Source organism: Lathyrus oleraceus, chromosome 1, assembly GCF_024323335.1.
Source record: "Lathyrus oleraceus cultivar Zhongwan6 chromosome 1, CAAS_Psat_ZW6_1.0, whole genome shotgun sequence".
In the NCBI taxonomy this organism is placed as follows: domain Eukaryota; kingdom Viridiplantae; phylum Streptophyta; class Magnoliopsida; order Fabales; family Fabaceae; genus Lathyrus; species Lathyrus oleraceus.
The window spans coordinates 84,422,723-84,445,512 of NC_066579.1; the positions used below are offsets into that span (position 1 = coordinate 84,422,723).

The 22,790-nt window shown below is 34.0% G+C and overlaps 1 long non-coding RNA gene across 1 annotated transcript; it reads left to right on the plus strand.

Annotated features, from left to right (window-relative positions):
• The first annotated feature begins 22,029 nt into the window (after window positions 1-22,029).
• Window positions 22,030-22,585, plus strand: LOC127115461 (uncharacterized). Its single transcript, XR_007800737.1, has 2 exons — window positions 22,030-22,160; window positions 22,275-22,585. It is a non-coding gene; the product is annotated as an uncharacterized LOC127115461 (long non-coding RNA).
• Window positions 22,586-22,790: the final 205 nt, after the last annotated feature.

The following is a 22,790-nucleotide window of genomic DNA, read 5'->3' on the forward strand; positions in this document are numbered from 1 at the left end:
TTCTAGACTGCTCTGCAGCTCTTCAATTCTCATGGTGCTCAGATCTTTGGAATGTTCTATTGCTACCACGATGTAATCAAATTGAGAGGTAAGGGATCTCAATACCTTCTCCATGATTGTTTCTTCAGAAAGAGTTTCTCCACACGCTTTCATCTCATTAGTGATCAGAATCACTCTGGAGATGTATTCAGAAACTTTCTCATTATTCTTCATGTTGAGATTCTCATATTGCTTTCTCAAGGACTGAAGCTTCACCTTCTTCACTGATGCGTCACCACCATAACATCTAACCAGTGTGTCCCACGCAGCCTTTGCTGTCGTTGAATCTGCAATCTTCTCAAACACATTTACATCAACACATTGATGAATGAAGAACAATGCTTTCTGATCCTTCTTCCTTACTTCCTTCTGCGCGTTTTTCTGTTCATCCGTCGCATCTGCTGCTACCTGAACATAACCATCAGTGACAAGATCTAGAACATCTTGAGCACCGAACAGTACACGCATTTGGATCATCCAACGATTCCAGTTTTTGCCGTCAAATACTGGAAGTTTGGTGTTCATGTTGCCGTTTCCGTTCATCTTTCTACCTTGCACAGTACACTCAGATTTCTCACACAGTGTTTCCCAACCCACAGAATTAAAATTCTGATCAGATTTTGTTCAAGATTCAACACGAATCTAAGAATCAAAATCAAACACACAAGACCTCACGTTCACTCGTGTTTCCCGTGTTTCCCAATGAATCCGAACCGGAGCTCTGATACCAATTGTTGGTGCAAAGGTAGAATAAAAGATGAATATTCTATTAAGAGAATGACGGCTACAAAAAAGGATTAAAAGTTACAATGATTGACACCCTATTTATAAGCTAAAACTAGGGTTACTATAATAGGATAAAATACTAAAATACCCTCTAACAAACTTAGGGGCTAAGAAAATAATACAATTTAAATATGAATTAAATCTAATAAAATCTAATATTCTTCACCATTTCCAATCGCCACCATTTTTTCCGTTCCAACCACAGAAATCATCCGGCGAAACCAGACCTTCCCTTCTCTCTTCCGTCGGCGAACCCTTCACCTTCCGTGCATCACCGTTAACCCATCTGTCTTCTTCTTCCTATCCACCACGATTTACACTTCCGACAAACTTCTTCAACGCCTCCCTCCTTCAGCTGCACCATCGTGGTAAGACATCAGTGCATCTAAACTGCACTACCTTCCATTGATGCAAGCAGAGATTACTAGAGAAGGTTGTTTTCATGAATAAATATGTTTAGGGATTTGGTTTGTGATGTCGTGTTCAAGATGATGTCATTCAACTTCGTCTCTGATACGGTGGTGTTTAGTCAGAGATGGTGGTTCACTCTTTTGTAACTTTAGGGAGCAAATGCGACCATGGACTCGCGACAACCTTCAGTTTTCGCGGTAACCCCATTTGGGTTCAGATAGGGTGCGGGGTATTGGAAGCCTTGAGCATCATACAAAGATCGTTATTCAGATCCATAAGCTTTATCAATAAAAAACAATTTCCAGCTCTGAACGTGGTTAAGTAATGACGCAATACCAAGCAATCACTTCGGTCCGTCCTCCCATCAACTCGGTAACAATTTAAACTATGAACTTATTTGGTTTTAACGTGTATGATGTTATGGAGAGTCGACGTTTCATCTCTATTTTGGTTACTGATGTTCTCTTGTCATTTTGGATGAGTATAAATAAGCATGTGAGATGTAAATGAATGGTAATAGACTGCTGCTTCCTTTCATTCTGCTGAGGACTTCTCAGTTTAATTTTATGATAACGATGCAATTGTATGAATGTGGTACCGTGGCCGTGTTTTGATTACATTGCGTTTTAAACCGGACTTTTATCCATAGCTTCAACATCGGTTCGACATTACGGTTACGGTGTTGATTTTGTTTTGTTTAATCGTGTTATAACCCTTTCATTTCGAGTTGGATTTTTTCGTATTGGATGTGATTTATTTGGATCTTCTGTTATGGCGTTGGTGCATTCGTCGCCTTTCCTTCCCGTTATACTTTCATTTTGATTTCTTCTTATTGTTTTGAAGTTTCATTTGGTTTTATCTTCAGTGAAGTATAATATCTGTTAACTAGTTGTTTTTGTGCGGTAGCGTTGTTGTTTTTATGCGGTAATGGAGCGAGTTTCCTTCCTTTAATGCAAAGTCCATTGTATCGATTATGATTATGCTGATTCTTGTTCCTTTATTACCGTTGGATTTTCATTTTAATATTGGTAATGATGATATTTGGTAACATATTGCAAGCATAATGGATTTTCATTTTAATATTGGTAATGGTGATATTTGGTAACATATTGCAAGCATAATGGATGTGAGGTTATATCAGTTTTCTAACTTGGACTTATTGGATAGTACAATGTTTTTTTTTTATTATTACTTGTGGGTTGGTTACTCAATTATTATATGGGTTGTGATTTAATTTCGTGAGGTTTATATTTGGATAATGAGGTATTGGTACAAGGATGTAAATATTGTAAAATAGTCTAACAAATAATATTGGTATGTGGTCGTGTTTATGGCATTTTAATGGATATTTCTTTTAATCCCCGGATCCGCTAATTTCATGTCGGTATGTCGCCAAATTTCAATAAATCAATATGATATTTCACCGTGTTTCGATCTTTACATACGACATTCTAATTCCATTGTTGCATTGTACAAACCGGTTCATGAGCACATGATGATTGATTAATATTCAATATTATCACTTATTTCTTTTTAAATCAATTAATTAATCAAAGTTTTGATTAAATTAGATAATTTTGTTAATTAATTTTAATTAACTTAATTATTTGATTATAATAATTTTTAATCAAATAATTTTGATAACTAATTTTAATTACCTTAATTAGATGGCTTAGTTGAATTTTAATGAACTAACTCTATTAATTAAAGCTTGACTGACTTATTTCACTATCATTTTCCATTATTATTTCATAATACACACTTAATTCCAAGCCATTTCATCATCGATTCAAAATCACGTTTAAATCATTAAAATCACACATTTCTCGATTCAATATCGAGTCCATTTCAACATCTTCATAAGTCGATTGCTTTTAAGCATCGCCATCAACCTCACATAGCTTACTCTTGGGCTTCCTTACAATGAGATCTATTCGGTTATTAATTAATCGATTAGATGATTGATTCACTAAAATACAATTTATTCACAAACACCAATTCAACCCTCGATCCAATGTCGAGTATGTTGTTCAAAATTAATTGAAAAACACCTAATCACAATTAAATACCATTTCATAATAACAAAGTGAAAAGGGGGATGGTTTTGAGTTTTCCACTTCTCTCCTCGATTATTTGAATACGAGTTCTCTTACTCGGTTAATCAAATTATTATCATTTCTAACTCGCCTAAGCTTATTAAGATCAAATTATTTTCATAAGAACGAAATGAAAAGGGGGATGGTTTTGAGCCTTCAACTCCTCTCCCCAATTGTTTGAATACGAGTTCTCTTACTCGGTTAGTCAAACAAATGTCATTTTTTCGCAAACATATAACTTAATTAAAGCATTTTTTACAATAAACTATACGAAAAGGGAGATGGTCTTGAGCCTTCGATTCCTCTCCTCAAATGCTTGGATATGAGGTGTCTTACTCAGCCATTCGAGTACTTATCGTTTATCTAAACATGCCAACCATATATAAACCTATTTTCATAATCAATCAGATGAAAAATAAAGTGGTCTAGAGTTTTCTATTCCCTTTCCCGACTATTAGGATACGAGTTGTCTTACTCGATTATCCGAGTAACCGTCATCCATTCAAAACTCCTTAACATTATCCAATCCTTTCGCAATTAAGGATGAAAATGGAGATGGTCTAGAGTCTTCGATCCCTCATCGATTATTAGGATACGAGTTGTCTTACTCGACTATCCGAGTAATCGTCATCCAACAAAAATATCTTAACACACCAAATCTATCTGTCCTCTCCCCCGTGTGATCGAAACCAATCCAACAAAACATCAAACATATTAACTAAACTTGTCACCCCCATGTGATTAAAACTCTTTTTAGAAAGAACATTGTTTAATCCTTTCTAATGCACACAACAAACTAGTGCTTAAGCCTCCGTCGAGAGTAAATAAGCCAACGTTTAGCCTTTAGAACGCGATCTAAACAATTGTCCACTAAAAGACGTCAACCAACCGTAGTTCCCCGAACTACGAATCCTCTGATTTCCTTATTGCACCATAAGGATACGTAGGCATGAGATTGCGAGATATTGACGAGCACACTAATAAAAAACCTCCCTTTCCCCCTTTCTGAGGTTTCCATCCATCTCCTTTCAATATTTTATCACTCGAAGAAAACAAACAATGTAATTCAACATTCAAATTGCAAATTAAACTAAAAGGTTCCCGTTGAGTACAACGAACGTGAGGGGTGCTAATACCTTCCCCTTACGTAATCGACTCCCGAACCCGAATATGGTTGCGACGACCATTTTTCTGTTTTTGAAGGTTTTATAGATATTTTCCTATTCCTTCATTGGGATAAATAAAGTTCGGTGGCGACTCTGTTCGAACTAATTTTTCTGCGACCATCGCGAGGAATCATATTTTTCGAGATGCGACAATACTGCTAGAAGACTACACAAGCATACTAATTGACTACTCGAGTGAGTATCCAATTGCATAACGCATAACGAGACTACACAAGTACACTTGTGGTAAGTATCCAAGTGCATGACGCCTAACAAAGGTACACAAGCACACCAATCGATAACTCAGATGAGTATCCAAGTGAGTTACGCCTAACGAGGCTACACAAGCACACTTATGGTGAGTATCCAAGTGCATAACATCTAACAAGGCTGCATAAGCACACCAATTGATACTTCAAATGAGTATCTAGTGAATCACCCCTAACAAGGATACACTCTTCCATTATGATAAAGAAAGTAACATTGAATCTTACGTCAATTCATAATACATATGAAGGTTCAACATACTATCATGTGTGCCTGGTAGAACGGTAAGAGACTAGTGATCGCACCATTGTGTTATATCATAACTTGATACCTCCTAATATTTTGCAGGAGGACTCAACAAATCCCTTTATTACGGAGATTCCTTAATATCCTTTACTAGGACTTACTTTAAAGTATCGACCAAGGAAATAATGTTACGATCATTCCTCACTATCCCACAGGAGAGTGACTTGGCAAAATCCCATTAGGTTGATTCCTTTAATATCCTATACTCGAACTACCATCACGACAAGAGTAGTATTCTTACTACTTCATGATTTTTGTCCACCGACAGGACACCTCACCATAGGAAATTTCGTGAATACTCAACCTACGACTTATCCTCACAAGTTGTCATAAGTTTTATACTCATGAAATTAACACTAGGTTAAGTTCATCATTATCTTACTTCAACCTATGTTAATTAACTTACACGCTTAACACAAGTATTATGAGGGATATTACAAGTTGATTATATTACAAGTTATGTCTTATACTCGAACTACCATCACGACAAGAGTAGTATTCTTACTACTTCATGATTTTTGTCCACTGAGGGGACACCTCACCATAGGAAATTTCACGAATACTCAACCTACGACTTATCCTCAGAAGTTGTCATAAGTTTTATACTCATGAAATCAACACTAAATTAAGTTCATCTTTATCTTAGTTCAACCTATGTTAATTATATTACAAGTTGATTGTGATGTATTTAGTTTAGGATATTACAATTTTATATTCTTATTATTTACTACAATTTTGAATTATACATTTCTTTTTTAACAATATACAATTGTATAGAGTTTTTCCCACATGATTTATGTGTTAAGTTGAGAGTCTTTGTTAAAAATATTTGCATTAACTATTTCAGTTTTTAAAAATGATCAAATTAAAATAACTTAAAAATTTAATTACAGTTTTATTTATCTATTTTAGTTTATTTATAAAAATAATTCTTTTATTAAAAAATGTAACAGTTTTACTTTCATATTTTTTGCAACCAACCTATCTAAAACAAAGTTTATTAGCATTTTGAAGACTATTATTTTTTATTAAAAAATTAGGAATAATTGTATTAAGAATAATCTTTTAATCTTAGAATGATTACTTTCAATTTAAAATAACTAAAAAAATAAAAGTAATTATAAAAATATGATATTTTTGTTTCTTAAGTTACAAATTTCAATTTGAACTTGAAGATTTGTTGTAATGAATATGGGTTAAATTTTTTACAAATTTTCTATTATTAGATTAAGAAAATTTAAATAATTATTTCAGTTTTTAAAAGATAGAATTTGAGAGTCTTTGTAAAAATATTTGCATTAACTATTTAAGTTTTTTAAAAATTATCAAATTTAAATAACTAAAAAATTGAATTACAATTTTGTTTATCCATTTTAGTTTATTTACAAAAATAATCCCCTTATTAAAAAATTTAACAGTTTTACTTTCATATTTTTGCAATCAAGCTATCTAAAACAAAGATTATTAGCATTTTGAAGAGTATCATGTTTTATTAAAAAATTAGGAATAATTGTATTAAGAATAATCTTTTAATTTTAGAATGATTACTTTCAGTTTAAAATAACTAAAACAATAAGAGTAATTATAAAACGATGATATTTGGAGTTTCTTAATTTACAAATTTCAATTTGAACTTGAAGATATGTTGTAATGAAGTTTGTTTAAATTTTTTTACAAATTTTCTATTATTAGATTAAAAAAATTAAATAACTATTTCAGTTTTTAAATTTTTTAATTTGAGACAGTTTTTGTTAAAAATATTTGCATGAACTATTTAAGTTTTTAAAAAATTATCAAATTTAAATAACGAAAAAATTTAACAGTTTTGCTTTCCTATTTTTGCAATCAACCTATATAAAACAAAGATTATTAGCATTTTAAAAACTTTTATTTTTTATTTAAAATTTAGAAACAATTGTATTAATAATGATTTTTTAATTTTAGAATGATTACTTTTTTTTGGAACATGAATGAGAATGATCACTTTCAATTTGAAATAACTAAAACAATAAAAGTAATTATAAAAAGATGATATTTTATGTTTCTTAATTTACAAATTTCAATTTGAACTTGAAGATTTGTTGTAATGAATACATTTTAATTTTTTTATACAAATTTTCTATTATAAGATTAAAAATACTTAAATAACTATTTCAGTTTTTACAAAATTTAATTTGAGAGACTCTTTGTTAAAAATATTTGCATTAATTATTTCAGTTTTTAAAAAATCATCAAATTTAAATAACTAAAAAATTTAATTAGAGTTTTGTTTATCTATTTTAGTTTACTTACAAAAATAATCCCCTTATTAAAAAATTTAACAGTTTTTCTTTCATATTTTTGCAATCAAGTGAATCAAACTATCTAAAATAAAGATTATTAGCATTTAGAGGACTTTTATATTTTATTAAAAAATTATGAGTAATTGTATTAAGAAAAATCTTTTAATTTTAGAATCACTATCAATTTGAAATAACTAAAACAATAAAAACAACTATAAAAAGATGATATTTTTTGTTTCTTAATTTACAAATTTCCATTTGAGATTGGAGATTTGTAATGATGAATACAATTAAATTTTTTTTTTACGCATTTCCTATTATTAGATTAAATCTTTTTAAAATAATTATATTATTATTTAGAAAATTTGTATTACTAAAAAGTTTGTTTAAATATTGATATAGTTATTTAAAGTTTGTTAATCTAATAATAGAAAATTTGTATTTAGAATCTTTTTAATAGTATTTATAAAGTTTGTTTAAAATATTTGCATTTATTTCAGTTTTAAAAAAACTATTAAATTTGAATCACTAAAAAATTTAATTACAGTTTTGTTTATAAAAATTATTTATTTTATTAATTTTTTTTATCAATTTTACTTCCATATTTTCGTAATAAACCTATCTTAAACTAAGAATATTAGCATTTTGAAGACTATTCTTTTTTATTAAAAAATTATGAATAATTGTATTAAGAAAATTCTTTTAATTTTTTTATAAGGCACTCATATATTTCAAAAGAAAAAGGAAAGAGAGGGGGACGCAACCAAAACCCTCTAAATGGTTAACAAATCTATAATTAGACATACCTATTTTATTAAGACAATTGAAAGAAACAAGGAAAGGAGAAGGCCTAATCCAAACAAAAGGAGTGAACCTAGAAAAGGCCATAGGAGTTAGGTTATTCGCACGTTGATTGCCTTCTCAAAAGATGTGATTGATGAAAAAAGACATAGACCTAATCTTGACCATAGTATTGAGCTATTTAGTTTTGATATTCCATGGAACCACCAATGCCGAATCAGATTCTAACCACAACTTATTCCAACCAAAATAAAAGGTTATGTCTATAGCTCTAATGACACCATATAGCTCCGCGTGAAGGGATGAAGAACCATTGACCAATTCAGAAAAGCCATACATAAAGCCACCATGATCATCTATAAATAACCCTCACAAGATGCCAATGAATTGGAAAATGAGTCATGCGTACTGCACTTGTGCCAACCTCAAGCTAGAGGGAGCCATAATACCTAAATGATTTTAGGGCCTTTGGAGGATGCAAGTTAACTTTGAAATTTTTGATGATGGAGGAATCATGAATGGAATAATTTGCAACCTTTTTAGCGAGGTTCCATATGAAATCCACTTATAACTTCATAACGTTCAAGGCTTGGTTCCAATCCAGAAGTTTGTGATTAAAACTGATCTGGTTGCAGGAAAACCAAATGATGTTGGTGATGGAAACAATAGAAACTTGAATGATAACTTTACATTGAGAACTCCAGCTTCTGTCACAGGTCTTCAGAATTTCAATCACATTTCTAGGCCAATGAACTTTGGTCAAACATAAGAACTAATGCCACAATTTGTAAGCAAATGGGCAGATAAAGAAGAGATGTTCAGTTGATTCTTATTGCAAGTAACACAAACTACAAATGGAAGGAATATTGCACCCTTTTAACCACAAGTTGTCGTATGTTGGGATCCTATCATGACAAATCCTCCAAACAATAAGAGCTTTGGAGGGTGGACTGTCAACATTCCACAAGTTTTTGGGCCAAGATTGAATATGAAGGTCATTAGATTTGATGGCATAAGCGTCCTTTAAAGAAAAGTCCCCGTTGTTGGAATGAGGTTAAACACAAGTGTCATCCATAAGATCCAAATTGAGGGTTATTTGTAAGACCTGAGCAGGAAGATTGGGCACTAACTAGATGACGTGATCAGAAAAGTTCCAGGTACTAAGTTGAAGAAAGTTGGAAATCGTTATATTGGTGTCAACTGAGGCAAGGTTTTGGATACAATGGACAAGGGGTGGGCCACTCCAAGAGTCAACCCAAAAATTGGTATTTAGGCCATTGCAAATAATGACTCCCGAATTAGAGGCCACAAACTTATACTCCTTCTTAATACAGCTCCAAATGAAGGAGGATATGTGTTGAGGAATATGGGTACCATTATTAAGAAGTTTTGATTTCAAGATTCTAGCCCAAGGCTCATTGGAATTTAAGACCTCCAAGAAAATTATCAAGTTAGAGGCTTCTTTGAGGATTGAGAAAAATCTCAAGCCAAGCCCACTCCGATCAAAAGGCTTGAAAACCTTCTTGTAAGATACAATGACTAACTTAGCTTTAATTATATCTCCAGACCATATAAAGTTTTTAATGATCTTCTCTAAGTTTTTTATTAGGGACACATTCCATGAATAAATTGAGAAGTTATGAACCAACATGGCATGGATAATAGTCTTAACCATTTGAACACATGCAACAAAACTGAGAAGAGAGGACTTCCAAGTGAAAAGTTTGGATTTGATCTTTCACGGTAGGTATGAGATGGATTTCCTTAGGCTTTCCTTTAAATATGAGGACTCCTAGATATGATAAGAGGATGAATCAAATCTTAAAATCAAGCAGACTAGAAAGATGGTGATGCCTCGAGTCAGTCATTGAACCAGAAAACATGAGGGACTAGGCAGGATTCACACATTGGCCCGAGGCATTAGCATACCTAGTAAAGAAACTAATAAGGGCCCTAATGGTATACCTGTCACCCTTGTAGAAAATTATGACATTATTATAAATACAAAATGAAATTCTGGTATCAGATATAAGATGTCGAAGGTAATGTAACGACACTAATATCTGTTAACACACATAGGATAAAGATACAGAATGGTAAAGCAAATGACACAAGCAATTGTTAACCCAGTTCGGTGCAACTCACCTATGTCTGGGGGCTACCAAACCAGGAAGGAAATTCACTAAAATAGAATTAGTTCAAAGACTCTCCGTACACTTCAACAAGTTACAGTCTTTCTCACTTAATCTCTACCCGTGCAATTTCTACCTAAGCACTCTTAGATATGAGAACCCACTCACTTCCCTACAATCACACATGTGATCTTAAACAACAATCCCTTGAGAAAAGAAAATACTTTTCAATTACACATTCTTGATTTTACTTCACAGTTTCAATCAAGAAGACACACTCTTGATCTTGCTTCACAACTTTGATCAAGAAGACACACACTCTTGCTTAACAGCTTTAGAGTGACAAATTACAACCACAAATCAGTCCAATTCAATCATCAATGGATGACTTGAATGGCTTACAAGTCTCACGACTAAACAGACATAAACCCTAGCTCTCTCTCTATATTTCGCTCAGTATTGGTTGTGTATTCAAACAGGTTTTCTAAGTCCCTTTTTATAGAAGCATCCAGCTGGGCTTGGACATCTTGAAAACCCTAAATTTATTTTCCAATCAAATCTTTTTATAACAACTGGTTAGATCTCCTTGGAAAATAAGTAAATCTGGTTGTAATCCATGATTGAATGCCCCAGCTAATCAGATCTTCAATCATACAAAGATTGCCATTAATTGTGCAATCACAAAACACCAGACATTCACACTGAATGTTCTGTGTACAGGATGTCGTGACATCGGGTCTGACATCCTGCATAATCCAATAATTCCTTTTATAACTTCCAGTAGGTACAACCGTATCAGATGCCATGACCTTGTGTATGTCATCTGAAACAATCCTGCATGAACATGTCTTTCATTTAAGCTCCAGCAGGTACATCCAATATCATAAGCCATGGCATTGTATGTGGCATTCTGAAACAATCCTGCATGAACATGTTCTTGAACTCCAGCAGGTACATAGGATATCTCATGTTAAAACATCACACATAACATCTTGTGAATATTCTTTGTTTTACCAAAATTGCTGCCAACACTTAGAATCAACACAAAATATAAGCTTAATCTTCCTTTGTATAACCAAATTAGAGAGGGTTTTACTGAGGACTTCCTCAACAATACAAAAGAGAAGCAGGGAGAAAGGGTCCCATTGCCTTACCCCTCTCTCATAGCTAAAGAAACCATTGAGTTTCCCATTTAATGAAATGGAAATCTTGTATAATTCAAGAATGGTAGAGATCCAATTATTGAACTTGTCATTAAAGTCAAAAGCCTTAAGCACCTGCATCCAGAACACCTAGTTAAGAGAATCAAAATCTTTAGTGATGCCCACTTTCATGGAAAGGTTCCCTCTAGAGGATTTCTTGTGGGTCAAGTTAGTAGTCTCAGAGGTAAGACCAATATAATCTTTGATACATCTACCTTTGAGAAATCTTTTTTTCTCCTTAGATATGATTATTGGCATGACGGAGGACATCCTATCAGCTAGCACTGTGGATATGATTTTAAATTTGAAATTATCTAGGGATACATGTATAAATATCTCAATAGAGTCAACATTAGTAGATTTAAGAATAAGGATCAGGGTATTAACATTGAAATTTGGAAGGATCCAAGAAGTATTGAAGAACTGCATCATAATAACAATGATATCATTTTGAATAATTTCCCAAAAGATATGATAGAAGAAAGCTCCAGAGCCAGTAGGACCAGAAGTACATTCCTTACTAAGATTTGTTCCACTGAGGAACTATAAATAGTATTAGTCACAGAAACTTTGATAGAGCGAAGCTTCCGATGCACTACATCAATGTGACATTGTGGATCAAAGGTTGCGATCACAGTGCTTATTGAACCAGAGAGAACGATCTTGATGTAATGCCATTAATCGGTGCTTTCTATCTCTGATACAGTTGACCTGGGGGGGATCTTGCATGGTTAACACTCCAACGCCTAAGTTAATTTAAGGTTCAGGATAGGGGTAGTGAAATTGGAGATTAGATATTGTGTACCTGAGAACCCTTTTACGAAGGTATTTATACCTTAAGCCTAACAGAGTAGGTTGGATAATGGGCCTCATGCTATTGGGTCTTTGGCCAGCATGGAACAATAGGTCCCGGGTCTTTAATCGGCAAGGAACAGTTGGCCTTAAGATTCTTCGGCCATGTTGGATATTGGCAGAGTCTTTCAATAGTAGTGGTCGGCCTTAAATGATGTTCGTCCAAGCAAAGGCTGGCATGCGCCGCTTTATTTTTACCAAAGATGTTTGATGGAGTGTGAATCACATTCCTTTCCCTTTACCAGTGGGGTTTTTGATGCAGGAGTCATCATTTTGAGTATTGATTCAAAGATGAAAGAGTCGTATGGAGAATCTCTTTTAGATGAAGCTTTCTCTATGATCACTATAAAATCTCAGTTTCCTGTAAAATCTGACGGGGGTGAAAACATTGCTGAGGGAATGATGCCTCCTACTATCTTGATTGAGGAAGAAATAAAGGTTGATTGTCGAATGAGGGAAAATGCATGCCACTTTGTCAAAATGTAATAGGAATCAACTGGTCATGACCCTAGTGACACTGAAGTTGCTCTTCATATGGAGTTATAGGGGCAGCACGATGTTGTGCCATGGGTAAATAGTGGTGACCATCATAGAGCTGCTGTATTTGACCGCAAGGGTCTTGGATTATTAGATTCATTCAATGCTAATAGGTACCATTGGATGGCCTCTAAAATAGTTGAGACTCATTCCATCCTGAACACCACCGAAGTCGTAACCCAGGCCAACGTCACGATTGACGATTCCTTGGATTGGGTGATTCCACCAGTAGGTTCGGATAAGAGGGTATGCAGTTCTTTGGAGGATTGTTCGGTTCGTCTGTACGAATGTCTCTTCAAGAGGTTGGGGATATGCCTTCCCTTCTCCTATTTTGAGGTCTATGTGATGAACTATTTAAAATTTTCCCCATTGTATCTTCATCCCGGAGCTTGCGATTTCATGACGGCGTTCTAGCTTTGTGCCGTGTACAAGTCTTGGAAACTTTCATTAGGGTTTGTCTTCGACCTTTTCTATGTATCTCTTACTTCTCTAGATGATGCTCAGGATAAATGATAAATCTCCTTTTGCCCTAAGTACCTTAGTTCAATTCCTTCTCCTCTGACTGGGGTGATTTTGTAGAACATTTTTGTATTGGTGAAACTTGTCATTTCCAAGGCGTATATCGCTTTCTATTCGTCTTTGGCATGGAAAGCGCTCGCTCTTGTAGAGGGTGTCTTTGGAAATATTGGTCTAGAGTTTTTTTTTCTACCGAATCATCTCTTTTTATCACTCCAGGTGAACTTCTCTGTCTCCTGAGGAAATGGAGATGGAAGAGGATTTACATGCCTGGTATCAAGGACTCGCATATGAAAAAGGGTTTGGTCCCGATGAAGTAATTTCCTTTCAACAAAAGAAAAGGAGAATAGATACTCAATCGATGATTAGTGCTTTCAAACATTCTGAGGGATAAAAAATCTTTAGTCAGGATTGGGTTTCGGGTGCCCTTTTTTTAACCATGCAACTTGTTCTTTTATAGATAATATGAATAAGGTGAGTCAATTGCGGAAAGCTATGGAACATGAAAATGACCAGGGCCTTACAACTGGCTTGTCCGTCTTGGTGCCTTCAGAACCTATTGTTGCTTATACTTCTATTCCGAAGGTTCAGATTCCTGTTGTGGTGGACTTTTCTGCTCATGGACTTTCACATTCACCTTCTTCTACTAAGCGGGGTCAGGTTGATATTACATCTACTTCTGTCGAAGGAGGTTCTCCCACATCGGCTTACTTAGTGAAGGGTGGCGAGAAAGATGCTCTTACTTATTTCTTCCGACTTCCCGATATTCTTCCCTCTCGGGTACCTAGCACCTCAGAGGAGTTTGTTGTTGTTGTGGCTGCTGAAGGCCTGGATTTCATAAGGGGTTTGTTTGGGAATGATAGGCGGATCCTTATTCTAGATTATTCTCGTACTTTGTTCAGGGTCCCATCCCTTGTTTCTATTGTAGCTAATATCAAGGACTATGTTCTGGGCTCCGCTGAGCTTTCATGGGAATGATATGCACTGAGGGCAGGGTGTGAAGCCCCTGAGTGGGAAAATTGTTACACTGAAAAGGAATTGGCTGAGCTTCGGGTGAATGCTAATACTCTTGGATATTTGTAGAAAGAGGTGGATCGATATAGTATACCGTCCATTTTGGATGCTCAGATAGAGAAGTTGAAGTTCTTCATTACTGACGGGGAGAAACATTGTAAGAAGGTTTATAAAGATGTAGCTGAAGCGCACCGGGCATTTGAAGCAATTCAAAAATATCTTCAGTAGAGGAAGGATGACTAGACTAATTCCTTGATGGTTATTGAGGAAGAAATGGTTATTGCTCGACAAAAATCTCGGGAATCCCTTCATCGGGCAATAGAGGTTATGAGTAGGGTCTGAGATGAAATGTTGGAGCAAGCTCGATTATTTTATCATGACCTTAGTATCATTGTTGATCAGTTGGACCCTTTAACAGATGCTTCGCAGAGGGACACCAGAAGTGGTCCTAGAGATGAGGAGATGGGTGTTGACGTCTGAGAGTCGTCTTGTTCTTTTTCTTTGTTTTATTTGCTCCTGTAATACATCTTTGAGCCTTTTGGGCCTAGGTTTGTAAACAATATTATATATATATATATATATATATATATATATATATATATATATATATATATATATATATATATATTAGTTGTTACCTTTAGAATGCTTGTGATTTTTGGTATATTATTGCTCCTTATTTAACATTGTTATTGTCCGACTAGGATCCGAGGAAAACCAGGATCCGAAGAGTGTTAGGGCCTATGTTGGAAGCCTACAATTTGCATAATTTTTTTGTTGTAGAAAGTATTAAATGATATTTTCTTAAGGTGTAAATGACATTAAGTTATTTGCAGAGCCATGTATGACTGTTTCACTCGAAAGTGTGTCACATTAATACGTACACATTGTCTTGATGGAATATAGAGGCATTAGCATAAGGCTTTGCTCGGAATATGTTTGCACGAAGGAAGCGTTGGTATAGCTTGACGTGTACACATGTCGGATTAAAACTAGTAAAACATGAGGTCGACTCTGAGCATTTATACACCTCGTTGTAACTGTAAGGATTTCATGCCAAACTAGCTAGACGTGACTATGCCTTAATCACATTTATATGGATAAGTAATTAGTCCAGTTAACAGTGGTTGTGTTCTGAATTATACTTACAAACAAAGGGCATGAAGCTGGCTAGATGTGGTCATGCTTTGAACTGTGCTCTGCATGAAAGAGGATCTTACTCGACCAAAGGTATAAGATCATTGTCTCTTCCTCGAGGCGATAGCTCGGATCGAAGTGGACGTCTCCAGGATTTACCACGCTCACCCTTAGATTGACTAGATTCGAGGGGGGGGGAGGGGCGCAAAATATGCATGAAAGCGTGTATTTATTTGATGGGGGTACTTGAATGCTGTATTCGGATGTGCAAAGCGTCTCTGATAGCACCTATAGGGGAATTATTCTATGTAGTCGAACGTGCAAAGCGTCTCCAACAGCTGTCATGGATTCTGAAGACGCACGAGGTGCTGTGGGGAATTGATTGTTATAGCTGGGTGTTCGAAGCATTTCTGACAACACCCTTGAATTCTGATAATGCACATGGCGTTGTCGGGAATTGATTGATGTAGTCGAGTGCTCAAAGTGTGTCCTACAACATCCCTTAATTTTCACGTGTGTAAAGTTCCAGAGAAGGGGGGCGGGTACTTTTATATTCGGACGTGAAAAGTTTCTCCGTTAGCACCCCCTAATCCTTAAGACGGACATCAACTGTATTGGTTTTTCTCCAGTTCGTTGTGATGTGCATTCACGTTTTAGTGCCATAAAAAAGAAGAAAAGTCATAAAGCAGAACAATATATATATATATATATATATATATATATATATATATATATATATATATATATATATATATATATATATATATATATATATATATATATATATAGTCTCACTATTATATAATTAATTTAAGAATACAATAATTAAATCTTGCGGCTGGCCGCAAATGTATACCAGACGCTTTCCCTCGGGAGTGGTATTTGGGTGGCTTGATTCTCGGCAGGTCTGGAGTACCGAGACATTGACTTGGGATTATATTTGTCCTCTGTTATGCACGTCTGACTCTGGTATCCGGGTTGAGGTGCATTGGTTTGCTTGGGCCTAGAGCTTGTTCGATACGTCCGAGATGCTTGGTTCATTCGGGACATCGGGGGTGATGTATTCCAACTTATTCATTCCATTCTTGCATAGAACCCAATGGATTTAGTAGGATGTGAATACCGAGAGGTTTTATGACAATTGGACAATGAGTCATCTTTTATTGGAAGCTACCAGTGGCCACCTGCTTCACAATCCGGTTGGAGGAAACCCTGATGCATCTAGTGGAAATTCTATATTATATAGAGGATACCCATGGATATTTGATTGGTACCCGACATTAACTACAAACTTGTGATATCTGGGGGCAACTAACTACGAACTTGCGATATCTTCTTAGAGATTGATTTCAGAGGTCGATTTAATCTTAAAGCCAGTTATGAAATCATTTACCCTACCGATATTTGCAGTTGTTTAGGGAGTTTGAGCCTGAGAGGTGGAGAGGTGGCTGAGGTGGTGATTGGCTAGGTCGCTTTCACGGGCTTTCCGCAATTTCCCTTAGACACCGCTGTTTCCGAGATCTGAGGAGGCATGGACTGAGGAATTGAATGGACCATGCAGATCTGCAGAGGTTTAGAGTCGGTAAAATTGTTTGTTCGCGTGTCAGATCTTAGTCTGGTAGATCCAAATGACATGAATCTAAGATCTTGGAATCTCGACACTTCGATCTTTTTTCCTGAGGCCTCTTTGGAGTTCATATTGGAGGACTGAACATGGAATCATGGAAATCACATGAATTTGAAGTCGATTTCGTTAGACTGTGCCACTGTGTCGTGGCGGAACCAGAAATGGTTATGGTCACAGAAACTACGACAAAGCAAGGCTTTTGATGAACTACATCGATGTGACATTATGGATCGAAGGTTGCAATCACAGTTCTTCTTGAACTAGAGAGATCCATCTTGATGTGATGCCATTAATCAGTGTTTGCTATCTCTAATACAGTGGACTCGGGGGGGGGGGGGGTTACCTTCATGGTTAACATTCCAATGCCCATGTTAGTTTAGGGTTTAAGATAGTGGTAGTGAAAGTGGATATTAGAGATTGTGTACTTGAGAATCCTTTTTTACAAAGGTGTTTATACCTTGGACCTGATGAAGTAGGCTGGATATTGGGTCTCGTGCGATTGAGCCTTTGGATGGCGTAAAGTAGTAGGTCTCGGGTTTGTTGGCAGGAACAAAACAAGATTGAAGACAAATTTCTTGATCTCTAAGGCACCAGGGGTTTTGGTGTGCATTAAATTGTCTTTGTTGATGATATGAGGGATGCAGTCATTAATGAGGTCTAGATCAAGTACTACAATTTGAGGGGCTTCTTGCATATCCTGGTTAGGGATGAGCAAACCATCAATTTTAAGGGCAAAAATTGTTTTGGTGGCCTGCTTAATCTTAGCTATTATATGGAAAAACTTAGTGTTTATATCTTCTTATAAGTGCTAATTAACCTCATCCTTCTCTTTCCGTAACAAGTTTTCCTTGTGCAAGGAAACCTCCAGACCAGACATAAATAATATTTCCTCAATTTTGAGCTCTTATAAGTAGTCTTCATCTTGAATCCTCATCTGAACCTTTTCCAACCTATCCTTAACCCTTTTCACCACATGGTGAACATTTCCAAAAGTGACATTGTTCCACATTTTGAGACTTCCTTTAAGATTCTTCAACTTTTTCATAAAGAACAAAATAGGGAAACCAAAGATATTGATATTCCAATTTCTCTTAACAAAATCCAAGCACATAGGATGATCAATCCACATTTGCAAAAATCTGAAATGTGAAGAGAAGAAGACTATGGAGAAACTGAAATCAATCCTTTAGGGGTAGTGGTCATACCTCACCTTAGGTAAAGTATGCAAAGAGGTTTTAGTGTTTGAGGCTAGCCAATCCATACTGCAAATAAACCTGTCACGCTTCTTGAGAGTATGAGAACCACCACTTCTACCATTTTACCAAGTGTAGAAATTTCCCACAATTGTTAAGTGGTAGAGCTCACTGGAGTCTGACCAATCTAGAAACTCTTGGATATGAAGTCTTCATAAGCCTCTAAGATCACATTAAAGTCCCCAATGAGGCACCAAGGAATCTTGTGGGTAGAAAGGAGGTTGGTTAGGTCAAGCTAGATATGTCTTCTTCTAATATAGTTGGTAGATGCATAAATGGCTACTAACCCATAAACAAAACTATCCACATTATTAGTGAAAACTACATGTTGGTCTCCAATAGAGACGATCCTAGGGGGAAGGGAGAATTTGCAAAAGCACTCGAGATTAGTAAGGTTATTAGATTTATAGTTTAGAGAAAACAACTTAAGAATAAGCCTAAGAAGTCAAGTTTAAGGAAATTGGATAAAAATTATCCATGGCTCAAACATAAATAAAAAATCAGGTCTATTGTTTATAATTAACTTCTTGAGGTCCAATTTGATGGGGTGATTGGAAGACCCTTAGATTTCCAAAAAATGAAGATAAATTCAAAGGTGTGGATATACCAACCTTTGATCTAATTATGTATCCACTCTCATACTTCACTTTCTTACTTATATCTTCGCTCTAACCAACATTAAGATAGGTGTATCTTGAGAGTTATGACTTTCTAGAAGCTCCTCCTCACCATCCTCCTTGTTGGCCATATTATCCCAAGATAATTTGAGGAACTTTTGATTATTGGGAGACTTGTCCATAGGGGAGTTCTCCCTAGAGTCCATTTCTTCTTCCATCAGTTGGGTAGAATTTGTCAAGGAAGCTGTCATCAGCTTCCATAACCTCTTCCACTATCTTATATAGAAGAACATTAAATTTATTTTGCAAACTATGAGTTTTAACAACTCCATTAGCTTCGGGATTAGTGTGCACTATATAGGTTGGATTTACATGAGTGGTACCTGCCTTTTCAGGAGTCAAATCATGAGTTTAAGATTACTAGGATCCAGGTTCCATGTCACATTCGATCTTACCCTCTTTACATCTTCAAGCGAAGGAAAGAAAAACCCATAGAATCCTTTTCCGAGAGAAGTTATACCCCAATGACATAGGTTTTTTTCATAAAGGATATAACTTGCTCTTCAAGAAGATCACGGTCAACAGAGTTGACCGTTTCGGCCGGATGACATGTCCGTGGGGGTTGTACTTACAAGCCTCAAAACTAGCTTGATATTCCTCTTTTGGGATTGAGATGGCGATCTTGTCCCCCTTAAAGCAAGATTGGTGGATGTTTGAATTTGGAAAACATTGGACTTGACATTCAAAGCTTCTGCGAAGATTTTGCTAGCTTTGATACTGCTTGTAGTGACAAATTGTATTTTAGAGGCTCCATCAAGGCACGACCATGGGATTTGAAACGTTTTCATGGAAGATTGTCAACATGCGGCGGTCAATTGACCTTGAATGACAATGATCGAGATTGATGAACAATACAACATTTTGCTTCAGAGGTTTGCCTTCTTTAAATATTTAAAATCAAATATTTGTCCTCTTTTAATTTTAGAATCACTACTAACTTGAAATAATCAAAAAAATAAAAAATTTATAAAAAGATAGATATTTTTGTATTTTAATTTATAAATTTTCATTTGTAATTCAATTTAATTTTTTCTACAAATTTTCTATTGTTAGACTAAAAAAATTTAAATAACTATTTCAGTTTTTAAAAAAATAAATTGAGAGAGTCTTTGTTAAAAATATTTGTATTAACTATTTCAGTTTTTTAAAAACTAACCATTTAAATAACTAAAAAAGTTAATTACAGTTTTGTTTATGTATTTTAGTTTATTTACAAAAATAAACCTTTTATTTAGGGGTGTAATTGATTAGGTTTTGATCGATTTTTAGTTGAATAAAGATTCGAACCGATGATATCTTCCTCGGTTTGGTTTGGTTTGGTTTTTAACATATTTTAAAAATAGATCCGAACCAAACTAATCGACTTGGTTCAATTTGATTCGGTTGATCGATTTACAATTTTTTTTTCAAACATTATATTCATCAATTTATTCTCCACTTTGGTGTTTTTTGGCGTATTTTATGCTATTATTTTTTAAAATAATATATTTCATGCAAAAAAATATATAAAAAAATGAAAATTAACTAAAGAAACTTAAACACTAAGAAGCCGATCATACCATATTAGAACAACGATAAAGAGAGAAACATTGGTGGTAGTGAGAGCAGTCGTTCAATGAAAGCAAGTTTGACTTATAGTGTCTACTTTTTATGTTTTGAGTTTGATTTTAGATGTGTGTTTTGCTGAAAGAAAGTCAGTGTAAACAAAGACGGAGAATTGTTGGGCTCATATAAAATTTGGTCTTAATGATGGGTGAAATAAAATATTTAGAGGATAATTATATCAATTGCTTTAGTTCATGGATTTGACGGTTCCTAAAAACTAAAACCGAGAACTGAACTAAACCACATCGATTTTCATTGATTCGGTTTGGTTTTAGAACCAAACAAAAAACAATCGATTCTATTTTGTTTTGGTTTAGTTTGAATTGTCGATTTAATTGGCTTTTTATGATCCGCATACCATCGTACTCTTATTGAAATTTTTTTAATAATTTTACTTTCATATTTTTTGCAATCAACCTATCTACAACAAAGATTATTAGCATTTTGAATATTTTTTTAATTAAAAAATCATGAATACTAATGTTAAGAAAATTCTCTTGATTTAGAAACGAAATAACTAAAATAATAAAAGGATTTAATTGAAATACACTAGGATTTTACACTGTCAGTAAATCATAGTCGTTGGATGTTGAAACAAATTTGACTTTTATTTTAAAAGTTTATAAAGTAATGCAAACGGATAATGGTGATGAATCGATTGGATAAAACATTTTACACTGACAGAGCATAGTAATTAATCTTATAATAAAAAATAATTTTAAAAAGATAGATATTTTTGTTTCTTAATTTAGGATTCCCCATTTGAAATCGGAGATTTGTAATATTGAATACAATTGAAATTTTTTACGAACTTTTCATTACCAGATTAAAAAAATTTAAATTACTATTTCAGTGTTTAGAAAATAAATTGGGAGACTTTGTTAAAAATATTTGCATTAACTATATCAGTTTTTTAAAAACTAACAATTTAAATATCTAAAAAAGTTAATTACAATTTTGTTCATGTGTTTTTATTTATTTACAAAAAAATCCTCTTATTAAAAAAATTTAACAGTTTTACTTTCATATTTTTTCAATCAACCTATCTAAAACAAAGATATTAGCATTTTAAAATTTTATTTATTTAAAAATTATGAATGCTAATCTTAAGAAAATTCTTTTAATTTTAGAAACAAAATAACTAAAATAATAAAAATTATTTTAAAAAGATTGACTATTTTGTTTCTTAATTTAAGATTCCCCATTTGAAATTGGAGATTTGTAATATTGAGTACAATTGAATTTTTTATGAATTTTCCATTATTAGAGAAAAAAATTAGGTTATTTTTGCTATAAATAACCCATTGCAAAGTTTTATATGTCATTCGATCAAAAATAAATAAATAACCTGTACAAGAATTTTCTTTTTGACCTACCAAAGATAATGGCAGTTCGCAGCAATTCTCTTCTATTCATCTTTGCAATTATGTGCATTGTTTCATCGATTGTTGCGGGTAATAAATTAGTTTCATATCTAAATATTATTATATTTTCAATAGAATTATTGTAGAATATGGGAGTGATGTTTTAAGTTTTAAATTAATATTATTTTTAATTTTTGATTGTAGTTGAAGGGGATGTGTTAGATGCTGGATCTTGCTTTTTATTGGGAGCATGTCCAGATCGGAGCGGTGATTGTTTCAATTTTTGTGTGAAGGAAAAGAAAAACACTGCAGGTGGAGAGTGTGCCAAAGACACAGGAATTTGTTGTTGTTATGTTTGAAGATTTTTACATTTAATTAATTGTGTTAGTTTTTCTTTATGTTGCGATAATTATATTCATAAAAATATAATTACTATGATTTACTTTAATTGATTAGTTGCATTTTACTATTCTTGTGATAGCGATGAAATTTAAAGTAAAAATTTGAAATTGTTATTATTTTTTTAGAATATTTTGATCATTTTTCATCTCATTGTTATTGTAAAGTGTGTGGATTTAGCCCCATAGAATAATTGTAAACTGTGTGTTAGGAAAACTTAAGTTAATCCTTTAATTTTAGGGGAAAAGTAAATTTGAAACAACAAAGATTTTTTCGTAGGTAGATATGTTTTTTCTATTCCATAATTCCCAATTTTATTGT